Source organism: Serinus canaria, chromosome 1, assembly GCF_022539315.1.
Source record: "Serinus canaria isolate serCan28SL12 chromosome 1, serCan2020, whole genome shotgun sequence".
Lineage (NCBI taxonomy): Eukaryota > Metazoa > Chordata > Aves > Passeriformes > Fringillidae > Serinus > Serinus canaria.
In genome coordinates this window covers 5,117,139-5,142,735 of record NC_066313.1, presented here as the reverse complement: position 1 = coordinate 5,142,735, position 25,597 = coordinate 5,117,139, and the positions used below count along the sequence as shown (strand labels likewise).

General features: G+C 46.9%; 1 protein-coding gene across 8 annotated transcripts in view; it reads right to left on the bottom strand.

Annotated features, from left to right (window-relative positions):
- The window catches only part of BCL9 (BCL9 transcription coactivator), a 57,148-nt gene that overhangs the window by 12,049 nt on the left and 19,502 nt on the right, over positions 1 to 25,597 (bottom strand). The window contains exons 1-2 of one of the 8 annotated variants that reach the window (XM_030234171.2): positions 18,570 to 18,740; positions 1,613 to 1,695 (exon numbers count right to left, since the gene is read on the bottom strand). The gene's annotated coding sequence lies outside the window, so the exon portion shown is untranslated. Of the gene's footprint in view, positions 1 to 1,612; positions 1,696 to 14,225; positions 14,951 to 17,089; positions 17,221 to 17,341; positions 17,489 to 18,569; positions 18,741 to 25,597 lie in introns of those variants that run through there. The other 7 variants (XM_050971823.1, XM_030234170.2, XM_050971817.1 and 4 more) reach the window with 7 other exon arrangements.

The window sequence follows — 25,597 nt, the reverse complement described above, 5'->3', positions numbered from 1 at the left end:
CTTAATGAGCCAGAGAAGTAATCCTACTGTCTGTTCTCATCTCCACTGTGCTGCATGAACCTATTAATGTGGGGAATGTTTCTGCAGCAAATGTCTCATTTTAAAGGCCTCTTATCAGGCATAATCAGATGAACTCCAGTCTGAGCCACACGCTCCTGAGGACCCGGCATGCCTCTCTGGGGCTGTTACTGGTTATCCCATTGATTTTGGGAACAATGCTGGAGTTACCCTATCCCTATTGTTCATACTATCATGTTGCAATTACAGCTAGTTCTATACAGATACATTAAAGAGGAGACAGAATCTCTTCACACATATCTAAATTGTATTATCTTTGCATGCAAATTTGGCTCTTATGTCTGTTTTGTTAAATAAAACTGTAACATTATGAACAGCATGCAACTCTGCTTTCCGAGAGATTGACAAATCTGTAAAAGCCAGTGGAACTCTGTGAAACTACTGCACCCTCACTAAAGGTGAAGGTGTGACTGAAAATACAGTGAATTACAGGTTAAAAAAAAATGAGAGCAGGAGTAACAGCATGAAAGTGAGCAGAGCTCGATGCTTACAGCAGGACGTAGATGCCTGCATGATGAACTTAAGTATTCTGGTTGCTTAATCCTCAGGTTTTCTGTTTGGATATTTATATATTATGTTACCTTTTATTACAAGATGAGAATTGTCTCAAGGGTCCCAGTCTTGCACAGTGCAATGAGAAAACATGAAGATGAGATGCACAAACACACTGGCTACATGGTATTCCTGACATCACCAAACTTTCAACTTCACCCAGGCATGGGAAGAGAACCCTTTAATTTTTTAACCTTACATTTTTATTATTCTATAAACACATCTTCCATATACTAAAAGTGATGTGCTGTGTAAGGGAACTGTGTTTTCCAATCTCAGTTTAAATTTATTCTTACCAGAGAGAGCTATAAAGGATACATCAATATATTAATTGGAGGAACAACAGCAACTCAACTTCCTCAGCTTATTTCTGCACACGGGGAGTGTACCATCTTTTATAATGTGAAATGGAATGTCTCATGATTTTTCTCAATGCACTTCTAACACATATATGCCCAGGAATCTAGGGTTCAATAATAGAAAAGCTCTAGAGAAATGTATTTTTGCAGCTGGAGTCTTTCTACCATAGCAAAGCCTGTATCATTGCTTTAAAATTAGAGGTAGAATCAGTGACAATGAATGGTCAAACCACTTTTCAAGAAATTTTGGAAAGCTAAATCCAAGGCTCTTTTTTCAAGATAGCTTTAAGGTATGGCAGGCAGAGAAATGGGATGGTTCAGCTGGCTACTCATTCTCACCATATCAGGGAAAGATCTGAATGGGAAATAACCCAAGGAGAACAACAAAAATTTCTATTCAGCTGGATTTTCACCCTGACCTGGTTGATCATGTAACCACATCACTATCATTACAAGCTCAGAGGAGGTGAGAACAGGTGAAAATGTAGCCCCACCCCACTTGCTTGCAGCCTACAATTTCGATGGCTTTAAATTAATTCAAACTTTAACTGCATAGACAAAAAGAGATGGATCTGCATTCATGGAGATACAGTAGATCCTTGTTTTTCCAACGAGTAGCTTACCAAGACCCCTGGTGTCACGACACTGCAGTACTCATTGTGGAGGCCATGAGTTGCAAACCACTTGTCTCACAAAAAACAGTCACCTGGAAAAAGGAGAGAAAAGGTTTCACAAACAAGAACTCACAGCTAAGCTGTACACCCCTTCCATGCATTCAACCACAGGAGCAGAGAAATCAAAAGCTGCTCTGAACCACCAAGCAGAAGCCTCTGCTCAGCCTGGACAGATTTATCAGCACCCAAGAAGCCACCATCAGACTGGAAGACTCTGAAGATCCACACTGCCCATGGAGGGGAAATAGAGCAGACCTGCTTTAGCAATCCCAAGTTTAGCCAGATGGATTCCCATGAGCTCATCTGTGCTTAGAGAAGCTGGCACAAAGCTTGGGCATGTCATCTTCCCTTCTCTGCACCCATCTCTCTTCAAAGGCTCACCTTCCCCTCACAATGCGCCCAACAATTCCTGCCAAACCCTTGTGCTTCATATATGCAACCTCCTCCACAGCCAGACAATGTATAAACAGAAACATCAAATATCAGGTAAAGCCAGGCAATCACATCTAGGGGATAACCAGGCAGGTTTTAGAAGGAGGAAGCACTATCTACTGCTCTGGCAGCTTCTACTTCACATCATTGCATACCCTACAGGAGGAAGGGAATCCAAAGCAAGTTTAAGTGCCTGAACGTTCGGCAGTGCAAGGAAACGCAGGCTCTGAAGAGCAGCTTACTGCTAAATTTGAGGTTAGCAAAAAAACCAGCAGTGACCTGCCAGCTTCTCCCTCACCCGCTGTGAAAACTGTAGAGGATGCAAGACAGTATGAATCCAGACAACACTCACACTGTTAGGGCCAGTGTGGTACCTCAGAGCACTCTTAGCTATTTACACAGCATGGACAGCCTTGCAGTTAAAGTACAACTGCAAACTGAAATCACTACCAAAATTTTTTTGTGTAACCCCAATGCATTCTGCTGACCAGATCTCCCAACAGAAACACAGGAGCTGAAGGCTCAACCAGTTATGTATTGAGAAAGCCTGCGTATATTCTCTTCCCTCCAACATTCTCCAACTATTATCTACTGCAGCTTCACCTTAATAATGTAGCAATGTGCTGCCATGTAATCCACTTCACAAAACCAAACTACAAAGCTAGTCCCAAACAATGCAGCTACATTCTCCACCCAGTCCAGCCAAATCAAACAATGAAATCATCAACGTGATAGACCATCCTTATCTAGCCAAGTCACACCTGCAGACAGAAGCTGAAACAAACACCTATCGCAACAAGCTGCTTCATCCAGTAAAACTCACTACAGCAGCACAATCATCCCTGAACCCAATTACCCAGTTATATCTCCTCTCCCCTTTCCCCCACCCCACCCAATGAAACAATACAGGCTAAGCTATGCCAGTGCCAATACTGACACACCTCTCCCAGAGCAGGGACAGAAATCGCCTTTTCCCTTGAAAAGGAAAGCGTGTGAACATCAGCACACATCACGATGGAGAGAATCTATCACAAACATTGCTCAGAGCAATATTGAAACATTCAATCCCAACTTGGCAGGGAAGGACAGCCTGGCAGACCATAGCTCAGGACTGCAAGAGGGGCACCATCCATCTTTTAGGCTACCCAGTTACTGCACTGTAATTCCATTCCCTAGTGTCCCATCTCTGCTTCTCACCTGCACGGTCTCAGCCCTGTCAGCACAAGGCAGTTTGCTTCACAGTGAATTTAAGGGCAAAAGGCTGAGAGCATGCACACAAAGCAGCTACCACAGAGTAACTAATAAGATGCAAATGCACATCTCAGTTTACCTTTCAGTTAAATATTTTGACCACCCCTGTACTTCCACAAACCAGCCACCATATTACTGCACTGCAAATAGAAGGTTTAAAAAAATTCAAACTAGTTAATTCCTATTTTATGGCCTTAAGCTGAAGAAGCTTGATAGTGACAAGTGATCAAGTACTTGGAGGTATACAGCATTATGGCTATTCCAGCAGGAACAGCTGCAGTTATGACTGATTCACTTCAGTCTTTTCTCCCTCTTTGAGGAGGAGAATGTGGAGAGATGAAATAAAGGCATACCAAGTAGATAAAAGTATCAGACTTGTGGCCTGACTGCAACATGAAGCATTAAAGGCAAGAAACCTTTCTCTGCATACAAGAAAGAGCACACTGCTATTTTCCCCATGGCCTTTCTGAGACTGTCAGTCTGTGCTGGACTGAGGATGGTGAGAGCTCAAAATCAGCATGGAAAAAGAAAAAAGGCTGGAGACATGCTGCTGCAGAAAACAAATGATAACTTTGAATGCAAGCTGAGCCTGCACCCTGAATTGTATCTGTGACAGTGGAGTGGGTAAGGAAGGATAGAGAGTGGAATAAGGGATTGCTCAGGGAAGAACAGAAGCTTTAGAAGGAACCAAGAATAGCAGCAGCAGGAGGTATTTGAGCAACCGCTGATCCTGACAGACACCAGGAAGCAAACTTCTGCAAGTGCATCCACCAGTGGATTCCCTGTGTGACCTGAGAGGTGGAGCAAGGCAATGAATCAGCCAACACGCTCCTTCAGCACATTTTTTACTGGGAAGGGCACCTCCGATTTCTCCGACCCTCATTCAACCACATGACAGGGAGAATAGCTGCACTGGCAAAAGGTGACTCCACTACACCCAAGAGCTACCACTGGTTTTCATCACGTGCTGCACTTACCAGTTTTGTTGAACATTTGCTTATTTTACACACTTGCAGCTGAGCTGCACATTAGTTTTTAATAAGCTGCTGTTTTAATAAAGTACTTGATTACACACTTCATTGATAAGGAGAGCGACTGGCAAACAAGGAGGACACAGGAAGTGTTATTCAAAGCTTTTATTGAGCTGTCCAACTTCCTTAAGATCATGTAAAAGCAAATAGATAAAATGACATGAATATTCTACACTCCATACATCTCCCTGTGGCACTTGAGGATAGAGGGACACAAGACACTTCAATCCTTTAAAGCAGTCCTAATTTTTAGACAGGGCTCCCTACCAAGGGCTATTAAATACACCTTTAAATCTGTCTCTCTAGCAAAAGCTGTCCTCCTCATCCTTTCCCAGGGATGGATAAAGCACGTGCCTGTCGCACTACTAGGATTGAATCTATCATCATTCAAATAGGTCTGTCCAAAATGCAACCTTACCTTCTGCACACCAGCTCTGTACTGGACCCAGGAAAGCAACTTCAACCAGCCTAAGCCAATTCAACTCTATCCCTTCCAGCACTTGTGAAGATATAAATAATATTCAGGAGACAGCTTTCCTGTTTCATCCCACAAGGTGTCCATGTGCTCACTGGTACTGGCACAAAGGAGGCAGTGCTGACTGATGGCAAAGGCATGGATATACTTATGCTTATTGAAACATATTTGTGCCCGTCTTCTGCCAGGTCACTCTGCCCTTTTTCGTAAACAAGGGCAGAAAATACATCAGGTACCTTCAGATAGTAACTTGGATACCTAAGGGTAGGTAGTGATAAGCTGTTCATCTAAGGTGATTAGATAGCAACTCCCAGCCAGTCATCAGTTTCTAGATGGTCCTAACTTACCCTGAAACAATATGGACTTTCCTGTGTTCATGCCATAACAATAAAAAATTATGCACAAAGTTCTCACAGTCTCCCAGAGAATTCCATCTTACCACATCAGAGAAATCACTGCTATTCCAAAGTCTGCACAGGATTATCTCTATGTTCACAGTTTTATACCAGAATAAACAAAATAATAAAGAACTTGTAGCAAAATAAGTTTAGTGACAAGAATGTGGGGGCTACACAATCTCCACCAGGCAGCATTGCAACCTCCACAGGGAAAATACCTTCTCCTGTGGTGGTTTGTAAGCATTTCTGTTGAATTCTAAATGAGTAGGTTATTGTCCACAACAAGATCAAGCTCTGAAGCACAGAGAATGGGGTTGAGCAAAGACAGATTCACCTAAAATTAGCACACTGAAGAGCAACAGACACAGACAGGAAAAGGGCATGCAAGATTCTATGCCATTAAATGGAGAGAAGTTCCCTTGAGTTGTTCCATTAAATATAAGAATTTAGGACCACAGGATAAGCCTCCCAGAAACTGTAAGAATATTTCATCAGGCCCATGCAAATGCAGTAATGCAGTACATGTGGTCACACAATGTAGCTCTGCTGAGCCTACCTTTGCCTGCCCATCCACACCTCTCAAATAAGACAGTGCAGACACCCTTCCTCCCATACTTCATCCCAGCCCCTATCACCACAGATGGGGACCTTTCCCAAAGAACAAATCTCTCCTGAAGTCTATTCAAAACAGCAAAGGGCACAGAAAATCCAATCTTTTGCTCTACATCTTTAAAATGTGCAGTGAAGACAATTGCTGACAAAGCACAATACAAACTCAAAGGCTCAGAGAATTAAGTGTTTTATGAGTTTCTCATGTCACTATCCCCTTTTCTGAGAAACTGGTATCTCTAGCAACTATTCTCTTCCTTCTGATAAGTACATGGATAACTAACAGTAGCCATGATATAAAGGCTGTATAAGTAATCACTCTTTTTAGGTACTTCAAAAAAATCATTTTGAAACAGACTTTTGCAACAGACATGCTGCCCGCTACTCTCACAAGCATAACTTTCAGAGTTGTGAATAACACTAACACTTCTTGTCAAACAGACAACTGTATGTCCATTAAACTTTATTTTTAATGTATTTAACAACACTTCAGCGCATAATTCAGTGGGGATGCATGGCTGTCCTAGACAGCTTCTGACTCTGTAAAATTCCTTCTCCAAAGTAGAGGAGAAGACAGACACTTACGGATACTGGTGATCAAATTCAAGGTGTATACAGACAAACACTGAGAGCTTTTCAATTTCCCATCTGCTATTATGTAAAAAACACTTGAACTACTTGGTTCACTTGGGACTGGAACAAGCTCTTGGCAGATTCTGACACAGTTCCAGAAATCAGTCTGGGGAAAAAGCCAAAAGAAAAATTATTTAAAAAAAACCCTCAAAGCCTAAGCTACAGCTATCTGCTTCTCTACAGGAACATTATGAACACTTCCCCTCAGTGTTCCTGCCATTTCAGCTTCAGCAGCAACAGTGGCACTGGCAGGTGCGGGTCAGCTGGGGCGTCGGGGACGACGTTGCGCTCCCTGTCACGACATCATGCTGACCTCAGCTCAGCCCTGGCTCACTCCAGCGCAGCTGCCAACATCACTTCAGCTCCACCTCTGTTAGCAGTGCTGGGAGCAGTCTATGTACTTTACAAGTGGAGTTTGGAGCTCCCTACATGGAGCGTCGCCTACCTGAGCAGCAGCTGGGCTGCCATGGAGTCCCAGCTATTGTAAACACCGATAAAGATCAAAAGCTCGAGCAATAAGCGATTTTTCAAGAAACATTTTAACAGTATTTCCCTAACATATGACAGGCTTCTGCAGCTTTCCATGTCATGTTAGCAGTTAATAGCCTTAGCATCAGTCAGCATTGCATGCAGGAGTCCAGTGGGTAATGAGAGTTCCATGTCCTGCTTTCATAGCTTTGGCTTCTGTCAAAACTTCATTTACTTTTCAGGAGTCAGGAGAAGCCACAGGCAATCTCCTTCCTCTTACTTCTCTGGGTTTATTTTTTGAAAATTTTAAATAGGGACATCAGCATGAACAACCACAGGTAAAAGACACCTGTGTCAAACTTGCCAGCAGGCCATTCTACAGAAACTAATCTTTTGAAAGGGGCTGGGGAAAATATGCTGAAATACTGAATAGGGAGACAGCAGTTTGCTCTTCTAGCAGTATTAACACCACACTGCTTAAACAAAAGACTTGGGAGAAACAAGTCTCTAATCAGTTCAGCACAGAAAAAACCCAAGTGCTTTTTCCTTCCCTTTCAGCATCCCTTCAACAGGCTTCCAGAATGAAAGATAAGAAGCAAACCTCAGGCGCAACTCCTTGGGCTGCAATCTTGTCAGTTTTCATAAGCTAAGTGGGGCTGAGATGGGTCAGTACAGGACAGAGCTCTCTGAGAAAAACCCAGGGCTACAGCAAGCAGTAATTCCCCACTCTGCTGCAAGGGGACATGACACATGACACCAGTCGGAATTGCTGGGGGCAAACCATACACCTTCCTTCATGTTAACCTTCACCTTTACAGCTCTCTGCTCTCTCTCCTCCCAAATGAGCACTTTTCCAAGGCCCCCCTGAGCACCACTACCTTCCAGCAGTGCCTGCCAGACCAGTTTTCGTTCAGGACTGTCACCACCAGTCATCCCTCCACTCTGCTCCTCTGCAGGAGCCCTCCTGCTGTTCTCAGGCATCTGGGGAGCTCAACACCACAAAGCCAACATTCCCATGGGAGCAGAGCTGAAGAGTTACTACATCCCCTGCAGCTTTCTGCTGGGTAAAATGTGTGCCAGGGTGTGCTTGTCCCTGGTGCACCGAACCTCTCATTCCGTTGCTTTCAGATCCACATTAGGCATGTGAGAGGGAGCACGACCCTCAGTGACACAGTGCAGTGATTCCATACTGGCTCCCCAGTTATTAAATGCAGGATCTTCCAAACAGCAATGACTCTTCTAAGGAGTAAGGCACTTCAAAGAACTCCAGCAAGCAAAAACTGCATGTACACAGTACTCCACGATGCTACATGATTATATCAAAGCTGCTGGGATGAAAAACTGACATTTGATAAATAACATGAGGTCACCTCAAAGATCTCAGAACACTGCATGTAAAAATGTTATTTTGACAAGAAATTAAGCAATTGTATAATCAGGTCTATTATCAAATCTACTGCTTTGACATGATCTTATAAAAGTATGAGGAGCATGCAATTCCAATTGCTGCAGGATCCTCCCTCACTCAACACAAGATGTAGGCATTTAATATTCCTCTAGTTAGCCACGCATGTACAGCACAGCCTAACGCACTTCAAAGTATTTACTGAGCTGTATAAACACAGCGCTATTTTCAAAGCCTCATAACTGTCAAATCAAAGCTGCCTTTCACTAAAGCATTCAGAAGCATTTCTGCTGGATGGTGGCTATTTGCCTGACAGTTTCAACCTTCTATCCCCCAGCCACAAGAAGGTTAATTTTTTTTGTATATATGCATATATATATATATATATATAATTATTATTATTTTCAAGAGGCAGAAGAAAGTGTTTTCTTGTTAACAAGCTGTCAAATCATTTTGACCTGAAGTTTTTTAACTTTTTTTTTTTTCTCATACATACATATAAAATGTGGTGGAAAACTTCCACTCCACCATCAGAAGTTCTGAAAAGAGTTTCTCCATACATAGGACTGCCTCAACTGTCCATTGTACCAGCTGTCCCTGTTGAGGCTGTGGCTGCTCACCTCAACAGGCTACAACTTGGTTTTATATTACACAGCAAATACATTTCCAATCAATCCTCAAACGAATCCAGATTGGTACATAGATAGAACACTGCCATTTCACAGGCAGTGGAACAGTGATATCAAGACACCTGAAGAAGTCAGTTTAGTAAAATGCAGAAAGCAGAGCTCTGAGCAACCTGAAAAATGGTCTGCACTGCTTGATCTTACCCAGTGTTTTTATCAGTGAACCACTAAACCAGAATTTTTGTTCAGGTCTTCACAACTCTGCACACACTGCAAAGGTGGCAAAGATAGCTTGACACAACATACACAGGCAGACTCACAGACTTAAAGCAATTTGTAGAGCGTAAGTAACATGGTCAAGTAGATAAACCACAGGCACGTTAAGAGCCAAGCTCTGTTCCCAAGTTTGCCACCAAATCCAAGTAACCCAGGCTTTAAAAGAGCCCATGGGCCCCAGCCACCCCACTGATAAGGTAAAACAGATATCTGCACCTTTTGTTCAGAAGGCACAGAGGACAACCACAGGCACACGAAGACCATCAGTGACAAGGTGGGTCAGTGATTTGAAGCTCTCTTGCTCTGCTGGTATGCAGACAAAGCCTCACCAGAAAGCCAAGGAGGAAAAAACACACCAGCGCTGCTTTCTTAAGAGGCCAAACAGCCATGAAAACAAGACACCCAGCTCAGAGTAATTGCCAGTGCTAGGAGCTGAACAGGCAGCTGCATGGCTATCTGAGCCTGAACAACAACTGCTCTGAACTCAATACAGTAACAGCAAGCTCTCCCTCGATTCCATATGCAGCTAAATTATTGTGTATCTCATCCACTCTTTATGCCAATGACTGTACCACTAAGGAGCACGTAAAACCAGCACTGTTTTCAAGACTACAGCACCCAATTTTCAGTGAAATCTCAGAGGACATTGCTCCATCTTTCTTTGTTGAAAGAAATTGCGTCAGTGGTAAAAGGCACTTTTTCCTTCCTTCAAAAGGATTTCATTGATTCTGCCTAGGCTTTAAAAAACAAACAGGCCAACCACCTTATAGGTCCACTGTTGATCTCCTTTCCCTATTCCACAAGCATCTTCTTGAAGGCCAAACATGGAAAATCCCACTTCTGCTTTTAAGTCTGTCTGAAAAAAACGGATCTCTCTAAAGAGAACATTCATTCTTCAGATATAGTTAACTGCAATTTCATAACAGTATTTAAAATAAATTCAATTAGTATTGTCAAAGAAGATCAAAACCAGAGTGCTCAGATTCAACTCTGCAAAAGAATATGTAACAACAGCCCACAGAAGTAGGAATAAAGTGGGAATAAACTGCTGTGAGGCAGCAGTTCACTTCACGATAGCCACAGTTTAGTAACTCAGACCAGATTTCAGGATGGTTCACCAGGATCCAACCAGAAGTCTATGGCACATCTCATACACTGGTTCTCAATCAAGTTTCCAGAGAGGTGTGAGAACCATGCAGCAAACCCAAGGCACAACAGGCTATTCCACCCCTCCCTTTCCAGATATAGAAGCACAACTGCTAGAGCAGAATAAAAAAGAAGGTTTAGACCACAAGCTTAATACCTCTTCCAAAATTTCTACTGCCACTGATTACGATAATTGAATATTCTTCATATTCTTAAAGACATCTGATGCTTTTTAACTCTTGTTGAATTCTTGCTCCTCAGCAAGATTCTCACAGCATGAGTTTCACTGCTTAATTGCAACCATACTAAATAGTCTATCATCAATTTACAGTACATGTTCTGTATCATTAGAAAGTCTTGAGGCAGCAGAAACTCTTCCATAGCAAAGCCACCACACTCTTCTGTTGGCCCTGCTTAAAGCTTCTTAAAGAGGGCTTCTCTTCTGATCCCTTGCATATACGTTCAGAGATGATTTTTGGCAAAAAGAACAAGGTAAGCTGGAGGAACTGTTCTCAGGCAAGGGAAGCTGTAACAAACAGGTGTAAAAAACATTTAGCAAGTTTAGCAGACTCTCAGTTATACACTTAGATGAGCATTCCTTTTGGCAGCATTGCCAACTTAGAGAACTGCTGGTACCAATATTTACTCCCACCCTGCACCACACTGTCTGATGTGCCCATGGCCAAACAGCAAACCAGTCTGGCAAACTGATGCAGGCTAAGTATCATCATTTCTTTGCCAGACTACTTCTAATCCAGATCAGCTCCCTGATCTGTTCCAGCATCCAGCTGCTCCAAAACAGCAGCACCAGCACACACAGCAGGGTGGTGCAGAGTCAAAACAGATGAGCACCACGGACTCCTCAAAACCCAGCTCTAGCACTGAAGGAAGAGCTCACAGGAATAGGAACAGAGGGCAGCTCAGCCCACAGGTAAGGGTGCAGCACAACGCACACCCCTGCTTCTTCAAAAATATAAATCAAAAGTTAACACTGGAACAGTTCACTTGGATTCAGCACGTTAAATGTCACCTATTGTTGCTAAACAGCGTTTATGAGCCTGCATGTTCTTAAAGGCAACCCTTCAGAAATTTCCCAACAGATCGATTTTCTTTGTTCAAGTTCTTCAAGATTATCTGGACTTCCTAATTATGAATAAAGTTCCTGTTCTTCTGGACTTCTATAGTGCCTACTACAAAGGAGGTCAAGCTCCAAAACAATTAAACTTTTAAAGCAGTAAAAAAAAAAACCTAACAGACAAGTAAGGGGGAAAGTTCTTTTAAATTCAATAGGCAGAGCAGTGCTTGAACAAAAATTCGGCAATGAAATCTCCTTCCATTCACAAATTGCTCTGAAAAACTGAGTTAACACCTTTATTTTGCCAGCAGGAAGACTAGAGGGACTCCAGCAGAGCTTGTAAGCAGGAAATCCAAGCCCACAGCAAAACTTGCTGGGTTAAAGGACTTCATATCTGTGTAAACAGACCACAGACCTTAGGGAGGCACAGAGATTTCTGTGAAGTCCAAGGCCACACAAACGAGTTAGAAGGATTTTATGAAGGCTGCTTGTATTGCTATGAAGAAATTCTGACAAACTTCTACAAAGCAGAAGAGAAAAAGCCCTGCAAGGTAGCACAGCTCACATTTAAGATAAAATTAGTTTGAATACTCATTTGAGTGTAATTGCTTCTCAGGATAAAGTTTTTGTTACTGTTTGGGGTTGGGGTTTTTTCCTATTGAATTTATAAAAGACCAGCAAAATTCCTAAGCCATAGGCACAGTTTGTGAGGCAAGAGAATTGACACACCACGTCAAGAATTCAGAGGAAAAAACAACATCTAGAAAGAAACATGTAGAAAAAGGTATGGGAAGTCAATGTGCTGCAGAGTAGCAAGCCTTTGAATAGCTGGGAAATATGGATCAAAGGTACTCCATTCTTATCCACATCAAACATATAAACTGCTCAGAAAAGCTGTAGTATATGAATATTTTAGCCTTGTGGCTTACAGTCGCCTCAGTTTCTATATTTGGATATTTGGTGACAAACGCAGTTTGGCTGTGGACTAACCCTAACTGAAAACAATCCAAGCACATGAACTGTAAAGATGAAATGTAAGGGGGGGGGGGGTTGGAGGAAGGGGAAAGCACAGGGAAGAAAGAGTCCACATCCTTTGTATTCATAATATCCAGAAGATATCTACAAAGTTTCTGGTTGTATGACCAGAAAGCTATTTATTTTCTTTCACATTAAAATTCAGGTCCTGCCTAGCTTAGAAGATTGTGTTGACCAATAAACAAATTAAGTCATCACAAGAGAGAAAAGCAAAATAACTCCCCAAAACAAACAAGAAAAAAAATAGTGTACAAAAAGATGGTCACAACACTACTATCATAGTCCAGCTACTCCCCCACACCAGAGCAAATCACAATTTTTCCCAGAACCTCTTTAGACATCTAGGAGCTAAACAATCTGTATTGGGAAAACTACACTGGGTAGTCATAAACAGAACTTTTACTAAACACTGCAAAAATCAAGCGCACAGGCAAAATACATTCCCAAAAGAATTTATCACGTTAACCTGACCAAAGATGAGCAGCTGAATGGGAGGGGGACTTACACAAAAACTTGTTTAGGGTGGGGGTTTTTTTTGCTTGGTTTTGTTCACACTTATTTAACGTCAATGATTGATTAACATTTTGGATAAAGGAGGTCTTTGTTAGTGATTCAGCATCTCCACCCCTTCAATTAAGGTGTTAAGAGTTCACACAAGTGCAGTGAGACCCAAGATCCCCAGACCCCTCTCCACAATAAAATCCCGACCCAAAAGAAAAAAACAGATTAAAAAAAACAAAACAAAACAAAAACGCACTTGCCCCACTGAGAAAATTCCAAAATCCCAAAACTAACATCGTTGCTAAATCTCCAAGTCAAAAAAAGAAAGATGCCTTTCTTTTGTTGTTTGAGGAGAGGCCAGCAAGGGAGACAGGGAAAGAATATGAGCCCTTGAGCCATTTTTATGCACTGAGTAAGAAAAAAAGGACACATTCATTAAATATAATCTCTTTGGAGATCACTGTTAGAAGAAAAAAAATCCACACTGCATAACAGAGCCATCATGCCAACTTGTCCAAAATGGCTATAAAACCTCGGGAAAACAACCCCTGTAGTTCAGGCAAGAAAGCAGATCCCTGTGCCATGGGATGCAAGAGTGTGCATTCCTGCAAGCACAGCTCCTCTGTCCATCTGCGGGATGGACACAAAACGACTGTGCGTGTGTGCCCCGATCAACTTCCCGGTTCCACACCTGTAACACCCCACCTCAGCCAGAGACTGGCCATGGCAGACCTCAGAGAAAGCAGGAGAGGTAAACAAAAAGAAGTGGGAATAAAGCTGTTTTAAGTATGTTAATTCTTCCATTTGATTTCATATAATGCCTTGCCTAGCTTTCCAATGGTTGTTATTGTAATATCTCGAGCAATCACTGATCAAGTAATCCAACAAAACAGAAAAAAAAAATCTGCATCACTTTTTTTCCTCATGCTTTTAAAGCCTGAGGAAAAACATTTAAGGATCCTTCAGAGCATCCAATGTCTGTGTGGGCTTTTCACAGAGATACCGAGGACAAAATACTTTCAAGGAAAATAAAAATGTTACTGGAACCCCTAAAAACAGAGAGAGCTGTCTCCCCCGCTTCCTCCAACTGTGTTTTGACAGAAAAATCATCCTGTCACCAACAAGGAGGTTTAAGGAGACAAACTTGACGTGGCACAACCCTTTCTTCTCTGCCCAGACCAAGGAGAAGGTGTTACTTTACCAGGTAAGGGCTACAAGACTTGATGTTTCTCTCCCAAAAGTGAGGTTCATGGCTATTTCCAGACCAGCTTCAGAGTCCATGCTGGGTCTAGCATCTGAAGAATATATGCATCTTTCCTTTCACCTTGGCGGGATTTGAATCACTCCACAACCAGCTCCCATCTGACACTTATTTCATTCTTTCTTTGCTGCATGACAATTTTCTGATTTCTCATGTAGTTTACTATTAAAGCACTAATCATGTAATCATCCCACCTTAATATTTTACACCCAAATAGCAACCCACAATTGACTGTCACATCAGATTCTACCCATCTGTCTCCTCATGCTTTGTCTACCCTCCCTGAGTAAAATCCACCTTCCAAATCCCAAACATTCCATCTTCAGAGGCCTTTTTAGACCCATCAGCTACACAGAGAACCTGGGGACAGGCAGCTGGACAACACAGAAATACAGGGTTCTCATCCAAGAAGTGGAGCCTTGCTGCCTGCATGCATCCACCTGTCCCACCATTTCCCTAAGCTTTTGGGGTCTCTACTATTATTTTTTTTTTCTCATAATCTAACCCTTAACCTCATGGAACTTCAGATTTAGTCTCTCTTCCCCCTTTGCAGCCAGCCAGAGCACAGACTCTCTCTCATACAGACACAGAGCCTCTCCTCTATACCTAGTAGGAATCCTTCCAAATAAACACATTTCCCCTGCCTTGACAGATATTGCTCTTCCCCACAATCCCCATATACAAGATCCCTCCCACACTTGGTATCCCACCTACTAGTTTGATACTACAGGCTTAGCTTCCCTGGATTCCTGCTCCCCTGATCCATCCACACTGCTTCCCAGCTCTGGAGCCCTACAATTTCCCTCATGACCATGCGCACCACCTCCCTCCTGCTGAAAGCACTTCCTAGCTCATATTCTGGCACCCAGTGCTGCCCCAATCCCACTCCCATATCTCTTTCTTACAATGACTAAAATCACAACTCCTCACATGCTTCCCCACTCTCCCCAGCAACCTCATACTCATTTCTTCACCCAGCTCTCCACATTTTTTTCCTACAGATGCCCATAGCTCAGTACTTCCTGCACCACAGCCCCCATCCCTTCCTCACAGCATGTCCCAGGTGATCTAATGTCCCACACACTATCTCCCACCCTCTCACTGCATGTAGGGAGTGTATCCCACTACCTACATCCCTGTGCCCCAGCCCCTCACTTCAGCCCAACCACAGAGTTTACACACACAGCTCCCGCCCCACTTTTACACCAGCTTCTTTCTCCTAGGCCAGTCTTCACTCCCAATCCAACAGCCCCTCCCATCCGATGTCCCAGCCCCTCACTGAGATTGGAATCTCACAACCACCTCTCTAGTCCACCCAACACTGTCCCCTTCCACAGCTCGGCCCGAAGGCACTTCCACACACCTCGGGACAGCACAGATCACCGCCGTGCTGCCCCCACAGCCCCACAGAGCACAGCCCCAGTGCCCCCCACACCTCGGGACAGCACAGATCACCGCTGTGCTGCACCCACAGCCCCACAGAGCACAGCCCCAGTGCCCCCCACACCTCGGGACAGCACAGATCACCGCCGTGCTGCCCCCGCAGCCCCACAGAGCACAGCCCCAGTGCCCCCCACACCTCGGGACAGCACAGATCACCGCCGTGCTTCACCCACAGCCCCACAGAGCACAGCCCCAGTGCCCCACACACCTCGGGACAGCACAGATCACCGCCGTGCTGCCCCCACAGCCCCACAGAGCACAGCCCCAGTGCCCCCCACACCTCGGGACAGCACAGATCACCGCCGTGCTGCCCCCACAGCCCCACAGAGCACAGCCCCAGTGCCCCACACACCTCGGGACAGCACAGATCACCGCCGTGCTGCCCCCACAGCCCCACAGAGCACAGCCCCAGTGCCCCACACACCTCGGGACAGCACAGATCACCACCGTGCTGCACCCACAGAGCACAGCCCCAGTGCCCTACACACCTCTCCACACAGCAGAGAGCCCCAGCGCATCCCCCGCATCACCGAGCATCCCACACATCCCTCCACAGAGCACAGCTCTTGGAGCATCCAATGCACCACACCGCGACCCAGGACAGCCCACACATGCCTCCTCCCAGCACATCTCCTACGGCATCCCATACATTCCTCCATACATCACAGCCCCCGGGGCATCCCCTGCACCACAACGCGAGGCACTGCATTCCATGTGCCGCTCCACACAGCACAACCTCCAGGGCTCCCAGTGCACCCCAAAGCACCCCACACATCCCAAGGAGCACACCTCCCAGAGTATTCCCTATGCCCCCCACCTCCTTCAATGGAGCACAGCTCCCGCAGCATCCCCTGCTCCCAACGCGTCCCTCCATGGAGCACATCCTCCAGGCATCCCCTGCTCCCCACAGAGCACATCTTCCAGAATACCTCCCATACCCCACACACCCCTCCACGGAGCACAGCTCCCGCAGCATCCCCTGCTCCCAACACGACCCTCCATGGAGCATATCCCCCCGGTATCCCCTGCTCCCCACACATCCTACGGAGCACGGCTCCCGGAGCATCCCGTGCTCCCCACACATCCCTCCATGGAGCACATCCCCCAGGTATCCCCTGCTCCCCACACATCCCTACACGGAGCACATCCCCTGCTCCCTGCACATCCCTCCAAGGAGCAGAGTTCCCAGAGCACCCCCTGCTCCCCACACATCCCCCCATGGATCACAGCCCCCCAGGCACCCCATGCAACCCCTGGGCTCCCCTCGCCGCCTCCTTTGGAGCGCCCCCGGGACCCCCCCAACTCCCGAACTTGGGGCGGGCGGTGCGGGTGCCGGTGCCCGGTGCCCGCCCCGCACTCACCGCGCTCAGCCCGGGGCCGGCGGGGGCGGCGCGGCGGCTCCGTCCCCCTCCCGCACACACACACAGGCTCCATTGTCCGCCGGCGCCTCCCCCCCCCGCTCCCCGCGCACATGGTACCGCCCAGCGCAGCCCCTCGCTCCCGCTCCCCCCGCCCGCTACCCCCCCCGCCTTCTCCCCACACCGGTTCTTTCCTCCCCCCCCCCGCGCCCCCCTCCCGCCGCGTCCCGCAACCCGCGGAGAGAGGAATGGTACCGCCCGTCGCGCGCGCCCCGCCCCGGCAATGGTACCGTCCGCTACTCACTCGGCCGGCGGCGGGACCGCCTCTCGCTCCCCGCGCCGCGCAGTGGTCTCGCCCGGCCCCCCCGCCCCGCCTCTCCCCGGCCAGAGGGCGGGGACTGCGGCCCTTCCCCCTTCTCCGCACGGTGGTACCAGCCGGGCTCTTAAAGAGACAGGCTACCCTCGGCCTCGCGGCCACGCCCCTTCATTAACATAACTCGGCCTCCGCCCCGCGGCGGCCACGCCCCCTCCTCCTCTTTTAAAGACACCACGCGCCCGGGGCTCTTCTTAAAGGGGCCGCCTCCCCTGCCACCCTTCCCCCCTCCACCCCAAACTCCCCTCCGCCGAGTCGGGCGCCGAGAGTCGCCCCCATTCCCCCGGTTCCCCGGGCGGCGGGAAGGGCGCTCCCCGCGCTCCCGGTGCCCGCCAGGTACCGCAGGGAAGGCGCCCCCGGTGGGGCCGGGGAGGGGCCCTCGCGCTTCCCCTGAGGCGGCGCTCGCGGGGGGCCCGCCCCCACCCTGCGCCCCCCCCCCCCCCCCCACGGCGGTACCCCCTTAACGGAAACGGCGCGCGGGGCCCCTGAGGGGCCGCGGGATGCGGGATACGGGATGGCGCCGCCCGGCCCCAAGCTGCTGCCCTGCCCGCCCTTCTCGGCACCGGCCGCCCAGGCCCACTCCGCTGCCGTGGTACCCCCGCCTCAGCCTCGCTACCCCCCCCGCGAGGGGAATTCCACGCGCCCTGGGGACCCGAGGCGGCCACCGGGAATCGCCGCCAGCCCGATGGCACGGCCCGGGGAAGCCGCTGGACCGTCGTGTAGCGGCCCGGGCTGCTGGCACATGTCCCTTCCTTCTACATGTTTCCGAGGAACGCGGGATGAGGGGGGGGGAATTAGTGGAGGAGAAGCGCGTCCCTCCTCCCCGGGGGCTGAGCACCCCGACTGCCCACCCGCCGAGCGACCTGAGGGCTTTCTTCTGAGGAGAGAAAGCGCCAGGATAAGCAGCAGCTTGGAACTGAACAGGGAGGGACCAGGCAGTAATGGCAAACAGACACAACCTATCAACTCCTAAAAATGCTCAAGGGCCCCATCCTGGACAAATGCTCCGTGTTTGGGGGATTAGACATCAATGTAGTTTGGTTTCAAACTGGCAGTGAAGAGTTTTGAAGATTTGCAGCAATACCCCGCCCTTTTCAGCCTGAGACTTACTCTGTGAAAAGACGGCTTTCAACATCCACTAATCCTTCTCCTTCACCTCCACAAAATGTTCTTAAAATGGGCGATCTCGTGGCTGTAAGGAAGAGGTTTCCAAGCCACCGGTGGCACACCGATGCAGCCGAACAGAGAAAGTCAGCGGATCAGTTTTGCTTATCCGTGCTGCCTGAATAACCTGTTTAGCCAATACAACATCAGTGAACAGAAATGCAGTGTCCTCCCTCCCCCTTTATCCTCAAACGACCCATTCTTTGTCCAACTCCCACTTTTAAGTAACTCAAGTCTTTGGAAGAAGACCCTTTTAGCGCAACATTCACGCTGGGCGTTGCTCTTGGCAGATAAAACCACCTCCTCTCTTTGCTCAGCCCTCAATCCCTTTTTCTCTTTTTGTCCCTCTCTTCTCCTCCCCTTGTCCCTGACCACTTGCAAACACTGTTAAAGAACTCTACAGCTTCCTGAGCACTGCAACAGTTGCTAATTATCACCTCTTACCCCAGATAGATACTCTTTCTTCAGGGACACACTTCTTAACGGTGGGGTTTCAGTGCCTTCTGGTTTACAGAACAGAGACCCGAAGCATTTTCCGCTGGACAGACTTCCAGCCTACTAACACCGTTTCTAGACAAGTCCCTGGGGCTACAAGTTCCCAGGATCCACGACCCGAAGGTGGAAATCTTTGGTCTCTGACAAGTCTTTCCACCCACTGACGCCAGCCCCACCTGCATCTTTCCAGTGATCGCGGCCAGCACCTTTTATAGCTGAAGTGTCGGTGAAACTGGAACCACCACCTTTGCTGCCATCGGTTCCACACTCTCCTCTACACGATGTTTAAACCTTGCCCATTTCTACATTGATATGGATCTCTTAATGCTACACCTGCAATTCCTCCTGTCCTTCACGCATCCCACCATGCTGGCCAGACAGTCCAACATGGTGCAAGGAAGAGAATGTACCTCACAGTGCTTCCCACAGAAGATACAGTCCCACTCTCACTGCCACCAGGAACCCCATCGTGGTTTGCTTAAAAGGAAGTTGTTTGCCCTTGGGCAGTAGAGGCTGGGATTTTTCTAAGGAGCCTAAGGAAGCCAGGCACCCAACTTCCATTTTCCAAAGGTACCTTTGAAAATCCTACTCGTGCCTCGATCCCGACACATGGAACAGCAGTGATAAAATACAAGGAGTTAGCGAACTGCCTTTTTTGTTCTCCTCCCTCCTCCAACCCAGTACTTCCCTGCCTGGTCCCTTTAGGAGTCAGACGGGGAAAACGAGCACAAAATGCTACTAGTTTGCAGATGCTGTGGTTCCTTCGACTCCCCTCCCATCCCCCCGACCCCATCCCCCTACATTTCAAACAGTTATAAATGACTGTGCAACTCTGCAGGCAGCGGTCTCAAATAACCACACCAAGCCTCTCCCCTCCAACGGCTTTAAGTCTCTTCCTTCCTCTCTTTGGGGCTCCGGAGAGCAGCAATCAAGGTGGTTTGCTTCACTCTCAAGAGTTAAGTTGCTGCTTCACCCACCACCTTTGGGAATCCGCCACAGCAGTGAATTCCCAAGGCTGTCCTTGAAGGGTTTTACCATGGGAAATGACAACAACAGGCTCCAAAACGATCCTAACTGGTTGTAAGTCGGGATTTCAGGTAGCAGAGCCCCAGATGTTGGGACTGTCCCCACCAGCCTCGAGAGCAGCCCCCTGTATTGGGACCTTGCCCTCCCTTGGCCAAGCTCATAAAAGCTGTCCCAGAGAAACCAGCTGTCCCGACTCTTCAGAGCACTCCGGCAAATCCAAGAACATCTTGGAAGCATTACAGCTCTCACCAGACTGCGTATGCTCTCCTCACAACTCCCTGTCTGCAGCGAGGGCAGGAGATCAGCCCGTCTATTCAAAATCAGGGCCCTCTTCCATTAGAGCAACCCAAGCCTAAGGAAAGTTGCCACAGGAGCTCTGGTTCTTCGGAGCAGACAGATCAAACAAGATAGCCCAGCCAGCAAAATACATTTGCATGACACTTTCTGTACATGGTTCAGAGCATGGCACACCCCGATCGTGGCTTTTATTCTCTTCAAGGGCCTGGCCCTGCAAACACTTAATTTTACATGTGTAAGTAGAGTCCCACTGAAGCACAATGGAGCTACTCATGCAAATAACATTGAGAGCGTGTAGGGCTGTGGCTCTGTTTCACTGTTCCATCTGCAGCAGACCCAGTTTTAGAGGATCCTGCCATGCTCTCTCAGTTATTGCCGCTCACTTGTGCCAGTTAAACTATTTATGTAGCTACATGCATAGGTGAGCTGTTTAAACGATCCAACTTTTTTTTAAAAGCCCTACTAAAGAGAACAAAACCTTAACACCAGACAAGCCCTGATGTCGATTTCATCCCCCCAAGCAGCTGAACTGGCACAACTGGAGGAGGTGGAAACATCTGAGGAACAGGAACTTTTGAAGACGGGGACTGAGGGAAGGTGAAATGGAGACATGGATCCTCAGTACCCTTTTTTGAAGTCACACCCTGCTCCTGACCATGGACTGCCTGAAGTGGAGCCTTCTTGAACCACACACACGGTCATTCCACATGAAATGCTTCCACCTCAAATATAACAGGAGTTTGGGCCTTTTCAATCAATAATGTTTTTAAAAACCTTGCCTCAAGGAAAGCTGTCAGCAGTAAGAAGAATCTCCCAACAGGCCCTATACCCAGGATCACGGACGGGCATGTCTCCTCACAGGTAAAGGATGTCAACACCGTACACCATGTAGCCCCTCACTACTGCTTCTGCAGCCATGGGATCCCTTGCTATTAGCTTTGACATGGCACATTTGGGCCATGCAAGGTGTTCCCTACAATTTTTTTTTTTAGTTTATGGGCTATTCTATCTCTAGCAATGCTGTGCTGAAATTGCATCACAGATTTCCTGTCTGCCGAGGCAAGATTTCCCTCTTTCAGTGCAATTATAACCTTCCAGCAGGGAAGCTCCACTAACTCCTTAAGAGCTTTGCTCTCTACACTGCTTCCCGACCTGCATTTGTGTACACCTGCACAAAGTGGGTGTAAAACACCATCACTGTTGGAAATTAAGAACACACACCATTAGGAGGATGTTTTGCTTTGTTTGTTTGCTTTAGGTTTGGCAGTTTTTTGCCCTCTTTTGTGCTCCCGTGTAAATGATCAGAGGAGCTGTGGGACAAGAGAGATCAGTCTCTATGAAACCATTTTCTTACAAGCTTTCAGGTTTACACTGCTGCATGCTCTAATGAGCCTTCTCGAAAGGAAACAACCCATTTCTGTAAGGAATCCAGGTGATTATGGTTTGCATACCGCCTGATCTCTCTGCATGGGCACAGGGGAGTTGCCTTCATGAATCCTGCTGCAGGATGAAGTCTAAAGCTGGACAGTGTGAAAGAAATGGGAAAGGACCACAGGGAGGGGTATTTTAACTTCTATTGTTAACTTGGAAAAAAAACCTTCTTTCAGAAAATCTTTTATTTATTGTAAATCATTCCTAAAAGATTAGGAAATCAGGCCTGGGGGAGGGGGAGAGATTGTTGTGGCTTTCTTTCTTGTTCAGTTTCTTTTAGTATTAGACATTAACCCGAGTCTCCTCAGTTTTGCTGAGCCTTCATCCTGCAAACCAGCAGAGAATATTTTTAACATACTTTGTGTGAACAGTCCCTCTGCATCCCATTGGGGGTTGGACTTCACAGCCTCCCAGAGGAGGGAAATGCCTCTCTACTCACACCAACATCAATTTCCACATAAAGTCACACACATCCCCCAAAACACACACATATGCAAACCCCACTTCTGTCCCCACTGCTGGTGAAAAAAACTACCTGTAAATCACCTTCAGCAACGACTACTCTCCAGCTGGCTGCACAAGACATGGAGATGTGCTGGGAATGAGACTGGCTGACAGATCTGACCAGCACTGGCTGCACATCACCCCAAGGCAACAGTGTGCAGATGATGGCAAATTCACCTGGGCAAGTAAGGCCCTGCTCTCGCTTTCCTGTCTGCACTGAAAAGAGAAAAACAGTTGTGTTTTCCTGTTCATAAGAGCACCCAAACAATCTGAGCCTTAATCAGGTTTGGGCTGGGGACTGTGCCTGTGGTTAAAATATTCTTCTGGACATCCACAGAGACTTATAGTTGATCTGCCCACTTGAAGACATTATCTCCCATCAAAAACTCTAATGCGATGAACAAATCCCGTGTATTAAAAGATTCCAGTTGCAGGATGCTCTTACCCTGTTTAGAAAGTCTTTCCTCAAGTCAATAAGCAGGTATGAGGCAAGTATCATGCAGCCATAGAGATAAATGCTCAGCTCTATCTCCTATGATTAAAAAAAAAAAAAACAGGGAGAAGAAAAAGAGGGAGAGAACAGATACTGATTCAGAAGGGAAATCAGGTAAACAGAATCTGGGGAAGCATATGCTCATGCAACACATGAAAAATATGAATTCATACCAAACAAAGGTGGGAAATTTTGGCACAGAGAAGACTTCAGAACCAATGATTGCACAGGAATACTGCTTCCACCACACAGTCCCCATGCTTTACAGGGAACTGCTAACACACTGAATGCTGTGGTCCTGCCAGGAAAATTTGTCTTTGGAATTGCCTGACCCTTGAGCCTTTTAAGATTCTCAGCCATGTCTTTACACTCCCTTTGTATGTGTATGGCCATCTTTGACATCAATGAGAACAGACATGACAGCAACTCACAAAATTGCCAAACTCACCTCCTGCTTCCTTTCAGCCACCTGCTGAGCCTGGTACAAGCCACCAAGCCCCCTTACACAGCCACACAGCCACGTTCTCTGTGCTGCCTGCCCACAGAGCCAGGGCACACATGTGCACCTCCATGGTGTAAAACCAAGCAAACAAAATTTCATTCCCAAAGCAACATTTCTGAGAAAGCCATGACCAGATGAAGAAAGCACCTCTCATTAGAAGCATCCTTCTCATAGGATAAATAGGAGGCTAAGTCTGCCCTCAGACAGACAGAAGAAGTCATCTGTCGCCAACACATACAGCAGCTCCCCTGACATAACGGGCTTTTTGTGCCTTCCAGCAGTGCTCCTCCAGCATCCAGCTGCTCAGGGTACCCGCCTGCTGCACAACAGGCCAGCAACATGGACAGATTCCACTCATGCTGCCCCTACAAGCAGCATGGAGTTGTTTGGGGGTAAAATTTTGCTAATGGCTCTCTTTCAAGGTTACAAAAAAATAAAAACAACTTCAGCATGAATTCCCCTCTAGACTGTGCACAAAGAAACCAAGCCCCCACTGTACCACAGACTGGCCCATTAAAGCGAATGGTTAAATTCTTGCTATGAAAAAGTAGGCGTTGTTGTCTGTTTTGCAAGGCAGAAATCAATATTCCCGCCTCCTCTCCTTCTGCTATTTCACCTTGAGATACTCATGCTCAGTTAGATGAGATCTGAGTCTTACTGTTACTGCAACTTTTCTCTTTCCAGCATTTCACAGGGTCACGGGTGTTCTTGGAGTCCTAACCTGCCTGTAATTTACCACTCAGCTCCCTAAACTGATCACCACTGGTGACTGAAGTAGTGACTGATTTTCCTTCCAAATCACACTGCTGCAGTCATTTCTAACTATTTATCTACACCCTCTATCTCCGTCATTTTCCTCCCTGTGTCCTCCAATAACAACTCTCTTTCTCCCACAGCCTCTCTCTTCTCCGGACCCCTGTAATTCACTCCCTAGTGCTAGCCTCTCCCATACTGTGGCCATCGTGTAGAAATTATGTTTTATTGTGAAATGCCCCTACTGCTCTCACTCTCCTTCTAATCTAACTCTGGGGGGTAGCTTGGTGAAATCTATAAATCTGGGGAGTGGGGGGCTGGGTAAGGAGGGAAGGACCAGGGTGACTGATGCTCAGCCCAGGCAAGCCTGCAGCAATGTTGGCTGGGGAGAGACAGGCAGGGGAAGATAAGCCAGTACCATACCTCAACAGCTGCTCCTTCAACCAGGTTTCCCTGCGGCAGTTCAGACCCAGGGCCTGGACCGATTCCCACAGATCAGGTAGCAATAATGCCAGGCTGACTGGGCTGTTCTGATGAGCCCTCTTGGATACAGCTCTGCCTACAATCATGCCTGCCTCTGTCACCTAAGGATTAGACAACTGCAATATGGTCTGTTTGGCACCATGCTTTAAATCCATTCATAAACTGAAGACAGTGCAGAATTCAGCGCTCAGCTAGATAAGCCATGTCTCTCACCCACGATCATTCTCACATTTGTGCTCCATTTTAATGCCATCTGACCGCTGGCTCCCAGACAGATTTTAACATGTTCCTGTTGACCTCTAATGCCTCACAATGCAGAACCCTCCCCAGCAGACATATCACCTCTTATATTTCCTAGAAGCTGAAAAGACACCAGGTACTCTAGCAGAGGTACCTAGGAGAGTAGAGTTGAGGGTTGTTCAGTCTTTAGTTTGCCATTGTTTGCTGGTGACAGTCTGATGAAATTGCGTGAGTTATAATGAAGACAGTTTTCATTATCTGTCATTTAAAAATGTCAAGGGAGCTTAGACTGAATGGTTAGGTGCAATCTGTTGTTTCAAACAGCTTTTGATGAAAGAGATACACTTCAAAAGTACCAGCCACTGATTTTCAGGTGTTGTACCAAAATTACATAAAACAGAGAGATGCCTCCAAAGAAAACATGCAGATTTCCCCCCTTGCTCTTTAGATTAGACATTGGCTTATCATCAGTGTGATGCTGACTTTCTCCTGCACTAATCACCAGTTTTCAGATCTGCAAGGTCTTAGATGATAGAGGACAACACCAACAAACCCAGGACTCCTCATTATTAGAGAGCACTTGAGAGTTTTGGCTTAGCTATATAAACGCTTCACTCTTGTTCTTTTCCATTTTTACTTATGCACTTTTATGGTGCAAACTGTGGACCACTTTAGCAACAGATGTCATGACTGGACATACTTCTGCCCAAACATTTTGCTAGTCCCTCTCTGTTAGTGGTGCTGGCCTCT